A 12,367-nucleotide genomic window follows, 5' to 3' on the forward strand; every position below is an offset into this window, starting at 1 on the left:
GGCCGCCCAGGCGACGAAAGAGCAGGCCGATGCAGTAGCGAAGGCCCGGGCGGAGGCGGCAGCTGCGGAGACGGAGGCGGAGGCTTCGCACAACCAGTCTCCGCTACTAGCCATTCCCCTCCGTGCCGTGGCCCCCAACATTCCTGTGCCTCCGCTGGAGGAGGTCGACCAAGAACCGCCGGTGATGGAGCGAAGGGAGGACTCCGTGATCTTCGTGGAGGGGGCGCCGCCGGCAGCGCCAACCGGAGCGGGCCAAGGCGGCCAGTCGGCTGCGGCGCCAGAGCAGCCGGCCGGGGGTGAGCCAGAAGCAGGAGCCGGCCTCGAGGTGCAGCCGGCAATGCGCCGACGCGCAGGGGGAGGCACCGCTGCGCCGGAGCCGCACCGAGCTACGGGTGCCATCCAGACGGCGGAGGCCTTGGAGGCAGCCAGCACCGGCATGTCCGAGTGGACTCCCAGCGGTGGGACGGGCGAGCTGAATGTGGCGGCCCAAGAGATTCGGAACCGGCTTCAGGCCCAAGCCGCCTCGCTGCAGCAATACACCCAGGAGTTCCTTGCGACACGGGCCGTCATCCGGGTGAGTCTTCTATCTTTGGTTGTTTTGTTCTCTTGATTTCTTCCGTGGGGGCATGTCAGCGCACCCACTAGGTGTAGTCCCCGAGATTCGGGCCGACTGCTGAGCAGTCGGGTCGGATCTTCCTTGACAACTACCTTATTCTCGCCTCCTGTCTAATCTTCCAGGAGTATCATAACCTCCGCGCTGCCGCCTTCAACTCCCAGGCTCAGGAGCTGGGTCGGAGAACCCAAGACCTGATCAGCAGCCAGAGTACGTACTTGGTTTCGTTCATCTCCTGTGGGGGCACGCCAGCGCACCCACTGGGTGTAGTCCCCGAGATTCGGGCCGACTGCTGAGCAGTCGGGTCGGATCTTTCCTGACGACTTCACCTTACTGGTTTTTCTTTTGTTTTTCGTGCTCGCAGAAGCCAATGCCGACTTAAGGGGCAGCTCAGCGAGGCGCAGGCCGCCCTTCGCGCCAAGGAAACCGAGTACGACGCCTTGGTCCTGGAGCGTGACCGCTTGGCCAAGAAGCTGGCTGACCAGGAGGAGAGCCACAAGGCGGCTCTGAAGAAGGCACATGATAACGAAGCCGCCCTGAAGGCCGAGTTCGAGACTGAAGCGGCGGGCTGGGCTGAGACCAGGCAAGCGCTGAATGAAGGCTTCAGCCGTATTGAGGATTTGATCGACGGTAAGCCGCTTTCCTCGCTCCTTGCCTGCCCCTTGCCGCCTGACTTGTGTTCTGACTTGAGCTGCTTTTTATTCTCTGTGCAGACTACTTTCCTGGCTACTCCGTCTTTGCCGCCCAAACCATCGAGGCCCATCGCGAAGCACGCCGGCAGGCGGGGGCTGAAGTCGCGCCGGACGCGAGTCGGTCGCTCGAAGAGCAACTCTTGGCGGTCCAAGCGCGGCTGCAGCCGGCTCATCGTATGCTCCGCCGCCTCCAGCGCGCCAGAGCGCAGGTGTTGGCCGCCCTCTGGCCAAGCGAGACGATTCCCCGCACCCCGAGTCAGACTATCGACTGGCTGGAGGTTGCGGTTGGCCGCTTCGAGGCCTGGAAGGCGTCGGCGGCCCGGCTTGGAGCTGGGCGGGCGCTGGAGTCCGTCCGAGCTTGGTATCCGGGGCTGAACCTGGACCAGCTGCGCACCTGGCGGCTGGAGGCCGACGAAGACCTAGCGGAGGTGCGGCCGGCTATCGCTCAACGCGCATCGACAATCGCCGAGTGTACTGACATCAGCGTCTTTGCTCCCAAGATTAATGATGACGGTGTTGCCCAGCCGGAGGAGTGGTTCGGGCTGGACCCGGCGGAGGGTGAAGACTCGGCAGAAGAGATCGCCTCCAGCGACGAAGGCGAAGACGACGAAGGAGAGGAAAGCGAAGACGTCGAGCCGGCTGGTGGAACAGCCAGCCAGCCTCAGCCTGACTGTGCCTCTAGCAACGAGGCGCACGCAAGCGCGCCTTCTGCGGGAGGCGGTGATCATGCCGAGGTTTGCCAGCCGGCCACTCCTCCAGCCGGCACTGCCGTCTCTACCGACCTGCACGGCTCATCAGTCGCTCCACCGGCTTAATCTGCCGTCCTTGTTTTTTCCTGCTTGTTGCCTTCTGAACAATTTATTAAGCTTCCGCAGTTCCACCCACTGGGGGTGTATCCAAACTATGTTGAATGCTGGCCTTTTGAAGGTCTTTTATGTAAATATTAACTTGTGCATGTTTGGTTTCCATTCACGTATGCTTTTTATCCTTAGGCTGTTTCCTTTGCCGCCTTCACCTTTTGGGGAGGCAAGTACTCGAGCTTTCTTGGATTGAAGTGAAGTGAATGGAAGCCGGCCGGCCGGCTACTCTGGTAGTCGGTCGATGGTGGGAGAGAAACCAACTTTTGTTATATTAGTCCATTAGTCCCTAGCCGTTTTTCGTGTGGGCGTCCTTTCCTGCCTTTAACTCTTGCCAGCCGGACAGCCGGTTCTTCGAACTGCGACTTTTGGCAAGAGAAGGCTTGGGTGCCGGCAGACTACTTGTCTGACCGCGGGTAGGACTTCTAATATAACTCCAGTCGGCCAGTCCCCGGGACGACTAGTCGAACCCGGTGCCGGACGGAACAAATAAATGTAATGACAAGGTCATAAGCATGATACTCTTCATTCATAGATAAAAGATGGCAGTCCCTGAGCTCTCCTCGGGGGGGCTATTGTCTCGTACTTAGTACAAAAGTTAGCGTGATACATACTGCATTTCAGCTGTAAAACCTTCGGAGGAGGTTGGCGTTCCATGGTCGTTACGACTCCTTGCCGGAGTCGTCTCTCTTTCGTGCCTTCGGCTTCTGCGCGTCGATCAGGTAGTAGGAGTCGTTGCCTAAGGCTCTGCTGATGACGAAGGGGCCCTCCCAAGGGGCCGAGAGCTTGTGCTGGCCGGCTGTTCGCTGGATCAGCCGGAGCACAAGATCGCCCTCTTGGAAGGATCTTGGCTTGACCTTCCGGCTGTGGTAGCGGCGCAGGCCCTGCTGATAGATGGCAGACCGGCTGAGGGCTAACAGCCGGCCTTCTTCCAGCAGGTCGACGCCGTCTTCTCGTGCTTCCTTGGCCTCCGCTTCCGTGTACATGGTTACCCGAGGCGAGTCGAACTCGATGTCAGTTGGGATGACCGCCTCGGCACCATACACGAGGAAGAAAGGGGTGAAGCCGGTTGACTTGTTTGGTGTAGTGCGCAGACTCCAGAGGACAGCCGGCAGCTCATCGAGCCAATAGTCGGCTGAACGCTCCAGTGGTATGATCAGTCGGGGCTTGATGCCGGAAAGGATGAGGCCGTTGGCTCGCTCGACCTAGCCGTTTGACTACGGGTGGGCGACGGATGCTAGATCCAACTGGATGCCTTGCGTCGTGCAGAAATGTGCCAAGGCTCCCTTGGCGAAATTTGTGCCATTGTCGGTGATGATGCTGTGTGGCATGCCGTACCGAGTTGTTATATCTGCGATAAATGTGACGGCAGTCGGCCCATTCAGCTTCTTGATCGGCTTTGCCTCAATCCATTTGGTGAATTTGTCCACGGCGACAAGCAGATGTGTCATGCCGCCACGCGCCGTCTTGAATGGGCCCACCATGTCCAGTCCCCAAATGGCAAAGGGCCAAGTGAGGGGAATGGTCTTGAGTGCTGAAGCCGACATGTGTTGCTTAGAACTGAAGAGTTGGCACCCTTTGCAATGTTTAACTAACTCCTTTACGTCATCCAAAGCAGTCGGCCAAAAGAAACCATGGCGGAAGGCTTTGGCGACGAGTGATCTTGAGGCCGCATGGTGGCCACATTCTCCTTGGTGGATGTCTCTGAGGATTGCAATGCCCTTCTCTTGCTCAACGCATCGCTGGAGGACTCCAGTGACACTGCGCTCGACGAGTTCTCTGTTGACGATTGTGTATGCTCCGGCTCGGCGTTGGACTTGTCTTGCCTCTACTTCGTCAGTCGGCAGATCTTGGTTTATTAGGAAGTTGAGGATGGGTTGAGCCCATGACGGAGCTGCGACTTCTTCTATTGCCAAAACGGCTACTGCGACCAGGGCGGGCGGGCTGGGCGGTGAAATGCTGGAGTCGGCCGCCGCCTGTTGTGTTGGTGTAGTCTCCGGGGCGACTACCGCAGTCCCCGAGCCGGGTGAGGCAGTCCCCGGGTCGGGCGTAACTACGGAAGTCCCCGAGCCGCCTGCTTGGCTCTTCGAGCCGGACCCGGCCGCATCGGGGTCAGGCGGCACGAAGATGGAATTGGACTCTGGAGACGGCTTGATAGACGGCTTGAGGAGGCGTTGTAGAGAGACGCCGGTTGATATTGCTTGCCGGGTGGAGCCTATTCGAGCCAGAGCATCAGCTGGCTCGTTGTCGGCTCGCGGTACGTGGAGGAACTCGCATCCTTCAAAATACCCACTGATCTGCTGAATGAGGAAGCGGTAGCTTGCCATATTTGCGTCCTTGGCGTCCCAGTCGCCGGATGATTGCTGGACCACCAAGTCCGAGTCGCCATAACATAGGGTCCGGCGAATGTCGAGCTCTTTGGCAAGCCGGAGCCCGTGTATGAGCGCCTCATACTCGGCTACATTGTTGGAGGCGGCAAAGTGGAGTTGCAGCGTGTATCTGAGCTTGTCGCCTTTGGGAGAGGTGAGGACGATGCCGGCTCCCAAGCCGGTGCGCATCTTGGACCCATTGAAGTGCATGCGCCAATGAGTGGAGTCGGGAGCCGGTGGCAGGTACTGGGTCTCGGCCCAGTCGACGAGGAAGTCGGCCAATGCTTGGGATTTGATGGCGGTGCGAGGCTGGTAGAAGATCGTGTAAGGGGCCAGCTCGATGGCCCATTTCTCCACCTGGCCGGATGCATCTCGGCTGCCTATGATCTCGGCCAGCAGGGCGGTGCATACCGTGATGGGATGCTCTTGGAAGTAGGGCTTCAGCTTCTTGGCGGTGAAGTACACGCCATAACACATCTTTTGGTAGTGCGGGTAGTTCTGCTTCGAGGCAGACAGTACCTCGCTCAAATAGTACACCGGCCTCTGGACCGGCTGGGCTCGGCCCTCTTTTGGGCGTTGGACTACGATGACGGTGCTGACCACCCGGCTGGTTGCGGCAATGTAGAGGAGCATGGGCTCTTTCTCAGTCGGCGCTGCCAGGACTGGTGGTGTGGCCAGCATCTTCTTCAGCTCGTGGAAAGCTTGGTCAGCTTGGTCATTCCACTCGAAGTGAGTGGTCTTCTTCATGAGGCGGTAGAGGGGGAGAGCTTTCTCTCCGAGCCGGCTGATGAAGCCGTTTAGGGAGTCCAAGCACCCGGTGAACTTCTGGATGTCTCGAAGCTTGGTGGGAATCGCCATTCTCTTAATGGCCTTGATCTTCACCGGGTTGCATTCGATGTCGCATTCGGAGACCAGGAAGCCTAGGAGCTGGCCGGCTGGCACTCCAAACACGCATTTCTCGGGGTTGAGCTTGATTTGGAAACGGCGTAGGTTCTCAAATGTTTCTTTGAGGTCTTCCAGCAAGGTGCCGCGCTTCTCCGTCTTCACCACAATGTCATCTACGTAGACGTGAGCATTTCTGCCGAGCTGCTTGAGGAGGCACTTCTGCATGCAACGCAGAAAAGTGGCACCGGCGTTTCTCAAGCCGAATGTCATAGTCAGGTAGCAGAAGGCTCCGAATGGCGTGATGAAGGCGGTCTTCAAGCGGTCAGCCGGATCTAACTTTATCTGGTGGTATCCTGAGTAAGCATCCAAGAAACTCAACAGCTCGCATCCGGCCCTGGAGTCTATCACTTGGTCAATCCTTGGCAGGGCAAAGGGATCTTTGGGGCAGGCCTTGTTGAGGCTCGTGTAGTCTATACACATGTGCCACTTGTTGTTCTTCTTTAGCCCGAGGATCGGGTTGGCGAGCCACTCTGGAAAGAAAACTTCCATAATGAAGCCGGCTGCCAGAAGCCGGGCTATCTCTTCTCCCACAATCCTGCGTTTCTCCTCCGACAGTCGGCGGAGGGGTTGTTTGACTGGTTTGGCGTCTTCTCGAACGTGTAATTTGTTCTCGGCGAATTCCTTCGGAACACCCGGCATGTCCTTGGGGGACCATGCAAAGATGTCCCAATTCTCATAGAGGAAGTCGGCGAGCTCACCTTCCTATTTGCTGTTTAGGTTTGCCCCGATGACGGCAAACCTCTCTGGGTGCTCGGGATCAAGAGGTATCTTCTTTGTCTCCTTGGCCGGTTGGAAAGATCCTTGGGCATCATACTCCTTAGGATCGGGGGACAGGGCCGACAGTTTACCGGCCATGGCCACGACCCGGTCCAACATCTTCTTCTCTTCGGCAATCACAAGGGACTCGGTCAGCCGGCTGCTGGCTGCTGCGCACTCGGAGGACTTCTTGTAATCGCCGGCTACGGTGATGACGCCTTTGGTGCTTGGTATCTTCATCTTGAGGTATGCATAGTGGGGAACTGCCATGAACTTGGCCAAGGCAGGTCGGCCAAGCAATGCATGGTAAGGGCTCTCCAGGTCCACCACTTCAAACCAGATCACTTCCCGGCGGAAATGCTCCTTGTGCCCAAAAAGTACATCAATCTTGATCTTGCCAATGGGGGCGCAGGACAGGCCGGGTACGATGCCGTGGAACACAGTCCGAGTAGGCATGAGTTGCTTCGTCTTGACATTCAGCTTCTCCATGGTGTCACGGTACAGGATGTTGATGCTGCTCCCGCCGTCTATCAGCACGCGGGAGAATCGGGCAGCGCGTCTGTCCGTTGCAAGGGTGGCATCCAAAACCAACGCATAAGAGCCGGGAGACGGCATCACCTCTGGGTGGTCGGTCCGGCTCCAGCTGATAGGTTTTTCTGACTAGTGCATGTGCTTGGCGGGGTTGGCAGCAACCATGTTGACTTCCTGGTGCTCTCGGCGTTTTCTGCGCCGGTCTTCGGGCTGACTTGTAAAGATGATATAGGCGGCATGCTCGTCGGGGAACTCGTCGTGCACGGCTCTGACTGCGGGCCGAGCGGCCGGCGGCTGCGGAGCCGGAGGCGGCGGACCGGCAGGAGGAGGCAGTGCGAGCCCTTCGCCTTTAGAGATTCGAGTGAGCCAGTGGCACTTCCGGGTTGTGTGGTTGGACGGCTTCGCGCCGCTGTGGAACTTGCACGGGGCGTCGAGAGTTTTCTCGTAGGAAAAGGCCGGCTGCCAAGCCGGCCTGCCGCCCTTGGGTTTCTTGGGCGCGGGCCGCTCTTCGGGTGGCACGTCTTCGACTGTGGCCACCTGCCGGCTGATGGGAGGCGGCACGGGGCCCTTGCGCTTGTGGTCGTTCAAGTGTGGGCGCCGGCCGGAAACCCCAGCCGACGTCTTGGGCGCCGGGTTGAGTACTTTCCCGGACGTGTCTACCCGGAGCTCGGTCTTCATTGAGGAGTCGGCGGTGGCGTACTTGTCCGCTATGTCCAGAAGCTCGTCGAGGGTAGTCGGTTCGTCGCAGAGAAGCTTGTGCTTGAGGAGGGTGCCTTCTCGGCACCCGGCAGTGAAGTATTCTATGGCTTGCACCTCGTGCACCCCTTCGCAAGAGTTGCGGAGCTCGGCCCAACGCGTGAGGTAGTCATGAGTGGACTCGGCGGGGCCTTGTACGCACAAGGAGAGCTGTCTGGGCTTGGGAGCCCGCTTGTAGGTGCTGGTGAAGTTGCGGACGAAAGCTTCTGTGAAATCTAGCCAGCTGTTGATGTTGTGTGGTTTGAGGCTGTTGAGCCAAGTCCGCGCCGTGCCTTGCAGCATGAGGGGCACGTACTTCACGGCAACGCGCCGGTTGCCGTTGGCTATGCTAACTGCCGTGGAGTAGTCGATCAACCAATCTTCCGGCTTCACGGAGCCGTTGTACTTGGGCGTGTCTCTTGGGAGCGAGAACCCTTTGGGGAAGGGCTCGTCGTGGATGCGGGGGCCGAAGCAAGGTGGACCGACATCGTCTTCTTCTTCCAGCGCCAGGGATCGCGCCAGGTGGTCGATCCGATGGCGGGCGTCGTTCTCGCCGACTCCTTTGCGGCGACCTGGCCGGCCGCTGAGAGTCGGATGCGCAACAAGCGGCGGGGTGGGATATCTCTCTCCACGGGGCCGGGGCGGAGGCGGGTTGCCCCGCCACTCCACGGCCCGAGGGTGGCCTTCTGTGTCTCGCTCGATGGAGATCCGGGTTTGGCTATGGCTGGCAGCCGGCTCTTTCTCGCGCCGCGCGCGGTCTCTACCCGCAGTCGGCGTCTGGAACGTCGCGCCGTGATCTCGGCGCGGGGGAGGGCTTTCTGCGCGAGCGTCGGCTTCATGCCACTGCGCGGCTGCATCGATCAACTGCTGGATGCGTCGGGTCATGTGGGGGAGTTCTTCGGCCCCCAGTCCGTCTAGCTCATCTACGGCCACCTGGGCGGCGCGCGGGTTTTCGAGTGGAGTGGCGTAGACTGGGCGGTCGACTCCTAACGTGTCGGCAACGACAGCGCCGCGCTGTCTGACAACGCCGGCCCGGCTAGGCCCGCCTGGGGGCGGCCTGCCAAAGGCGGCGCGGTCGGCCTTGCGTCGGTGGGCCTCAGCGAGGCGTCTCATGGAAACCAACTTCCGGCCCTCCGCGAGGAGGGCGAGGCGGCGAGCCTCCAGTGCTTCAGCGTTGGCGTCGGCCGGGAGGGGGATGGACAAGTCATGGGCGCTCTCGTCAGCGGCGCTGTCGTGGTCGATGACCATCACCTCGGTGGTGATAGCGTTGCAGCCATCGGCTCGGGGAAGCGGGTCGTTGTAGATCGTGACGTTGGTGAGGAAGGTGTCGAATGAGGCCGTGTCGGAGTCGACAGGCATCGGATCGATGGAGCCAACCGACTCCAAGTCCACAGCAGGCTCGCCGGAGACATGGAGCCGGCCGAGGAGGTTGACGAGGTGGTCGGTGCTCGCGTCGGAGGCGAGCTCGTCGGAGATGAGGGTCTTGTCGAGGAGATCAGCGAGGCTGCTCGCTGCGCAGGCGTTGGTGACGCCATGCAAAGCGTCGTGGCAAGCGCCATCGGGCGTGCCGGGCTGGCTACGCTCGCGGGGGAGGAAGAGGGTTCCCGTCCAGAACAAGTCTCCGGACGATGGTGCACCTGGCCCCATGGTGGGCGCCAAATGTCGGGTGGTAGGTGCGACATATGCCAACGGGTGGCTTATCATTGTGGGAGCCAGTAAAACATCACCGGTGCCTGGAAACGGGATGAGGCGAAGACATGCACACCGGCGAATCTTACCCAGCTTTGGGGCTCTCCGTGGAGATAACACCCCTACCGCTGCTCTGCGGGGTCTCCGCATGATCACTAGATGAACAAGTAGCTACACGATGCTCCTTGAGCTGTTTGGCAAGAGGAGGAAGAAGGGCTCTGCTTGCTCTCTTCTTCTCTCTACGTGGTGCCTAAAACTAGCAGGGATCCACCCTTTGCATGGGTGTCCCGGGGGGTTTAAATAGGCAAACCCCCCGGGGATACAATGGTAATCCGGCTGGGCGTGGGGCCCAGTCGTCTGTGTCTATGCTCGCCGGCTTCCGCGCTGACTGCTGGGGCCTGCCGACTGGTGGGTCCCACCGGCTGCCGGCTCCTGGGTCGACAGGCAGGCCCCACTGTCCAGGGCCTTGTCGGTGGCTGGTTACTGTTGCTCAATCTTGGTGACGAGGGCTTCGCCAAGGTAAGCGTGGCTACAGTGCTGCCGTCCGGCGGGCGATCACTGTAGCCCCTTCGCGTCTTGTCTCCTTAATGGGGCATCTTCTTCGAGGGAGGTGGCAAGCCGGCTGTGGGGAGCCGACTCTATCTTGGGCCGACTGGGGGAGGTCTGGCCGCCTTCGGGTGTCTCTCTGCCCGAAGGGGCCCACCGCCCGTGGGCTGTACTGGCAGCCCGTCGTGGATGACATCAGGCTCAACATGGCAGCAGTGCTGCGCCGGACGGGTCATGGCCACCCGTACGGCGCACTGTGCCAGGCGTGCTCTGGGATTCGGGGGTGGCCAGCCTTACTGTAGCCACGCCCCGTCACATCGCCGTTATGTGGGTGCAGACTTCGAGGGTACGATCTCGACCGCTTTATGGGAGCCGGCTCCTCGGAGCCGGCCCTCCCGCGGCTTTCTTCATGAGGGCTGAAGTCGGGCCGCCTTCCGATAGCCAGCCTGGGAGACAGCCGGCCAGGGGAAGGCGGCCCCATGTCTTGGATTCTCAAGAGCCGGATCGGCTCGTAATTTTTTCAGAAAGGCCAGGGGGAGCCGGCTAGGCTACCCGTGGTCACTTACTCCGACAACAGATGTCATCCGAACTTCGTCACGATGTTGCCCGATATAGAGGTGCCACACACCCCATGTGATGTACCGATGAGGTAATGCAACACCTCCCGGAAGGATTTAAACCTGTGAACATCAAGCAATACGATGGAACGACGGATCCTGCAGTATGGATTTAAGATTTTCTTCTCCACATTCACATGGCTCACGGAGATGACCTCCACACCATTAAATACCTTCCTCTAAAGATGAAAGGACCAGCACGGCACTGGTTAAATAGACTCCCAGAGAACTCCATTGGAAGTTGGGAAGACCTAGAGGATGCCTTTCAGGCCAACTTTCAACGCACTTATGTCCGGCCATCGGATGCTAATGACTTGAATCACATAATCCAGCAACCCGGAGAGTCAGCTCAAAACTTGGGAATCGGTTCTTAAGTAAAAATAACCAAATCGTGGATTGTTCGGACGCCGAGGCCTTAGCGGCGTTTAAGCACAACGTCTGTGACGAATGGCTCGCTCGACACCTCGGTCAGGAAAAGCCGAAGACCATGGCGGCTCTTACCGCACTTATGACCCACTTCTGTGTGGGCGAAGATAGTTGGTTGGCTCATAGAAGAAACAATACCATCGACCTCGGCACTTCTGAGGCCAGGGATGACAATGGCAGGCCACGACGCAACGAAAACAAGCGTCGAAACAATAACGGAGAAACAAAGGACACGACAGTAATTACTGGATTCAGTGGCTCCAAACCCGGCCAGCGGAAGAAGCCATTCAAAGGCAATCGGGATGGTCCATCCAACTTGGAGAAAATACTAGAGAGACCTTGCCAGATTCATGGCACCCCTGACAATCCTGCCAACCACACCGACATAAATTGCTGGGTGTTCGAGCAGGCTAGTAAGTTAAATGCCGAGCATAAGGGGAAATGACCTCAAAGCGAGGATGATGATGAACCTCGCCCGCCGAACACTGGGGGACAGAAACAATTCCCCCCAAGGTGAAAACGGTGAACATGATCTATGTCACCCACATCCCCAAGAGGGAGCGCAAATGCTCATTACGGGACGTCTACACCGTAGAGCCTGTCGCCCCAAAATTTAATCCATGGTCAGCTTGTCCAATCACCTTTGATCGCCGGGACCACCCAACCAGTATCCATTACGGAGGCTCGGCGACCCTGGTACTCGATCCTATCATCGACGGGTACCATATCACTAAAGTCCTTATGGATGGCGGCAACCGCCTCAACTTGATTTACAAGGATACTGTCTGTAAGATGGGTATCGACCCATCAAGAATCAAGCCTAGCAACACTACCTTTAAAGGAGTGATACCAAACATGGAGGCCCGCTGCACGGGTTCCTTAACACTAGAAATAGTATCCGGCTCTCCTTATCACAGTGGTTATCACGCACTGCTCGGACGAATAACTTTTGCCCGCTTCAACATAGTCCCGCACTACGCTTATCTGAAGCTAAAAATGCCTAAACCTCGTGGCATCATCACAGTAAATGGAAATATGAAGCGCTCCTTCCGTACTGAGGAGCATACCGCGACCCTAGTAGCCGAAGTACAGAGTGGCCTCATCAAGCCGAACAACTCATCGGTCGTCAAGACCCACGACACTGCTAAACGTGTCCGAACCACGTTACAATGTGGTAGCTCGGTGGAACCTGAGCTCGAATAGCAGTTTAGCCTCCGACGGTTACCCCATAAGGCTGCGGTGTATGTACCTTGCGTACACAATTACGCCCTTAAAATACCTTGGGCAACGACAGAGGCACACTTCAGACTAGGCCAATAGTACGATTTGACCCTATTCGGACCTCAAATATTCTTCTACTGTAGGTTCAGGTCAAGAACCTACCTAATCTACGGTCGTGCAAGGACCTTCTTCTAGGTTCCTCTTTTTAGCAGACGACCATCAGACTCCTCCCCTTCAAGGACATCTCACCAAGGAGAAACGGCGCAGACATGCAGCAGGGCATCATTGGGATTCTTAAACCATTTCGTTTAGGCTCCTTATAAACCTTTCCCTTGAATAAACTTTTGGCATGTAAAATGGCCTCGAGGTT

The sequence above is a fragment of the Triticum aestivum genome, chromosome 4A, assembly GCF_018294505.1.
Source record: "Triticum aestivum cultivar Chinese Spring chromosome 4A, IWGSC CS RefSeq v2.1, whole genome shotgun sequence".
Classification (NCBI taxonomy): domain Eukaryota; kingdom Viridiplantae; phylum Streptophyta; class Magnoliopsida; order Poales; family Poaceae; genus Triticum; species Triticum aestivum.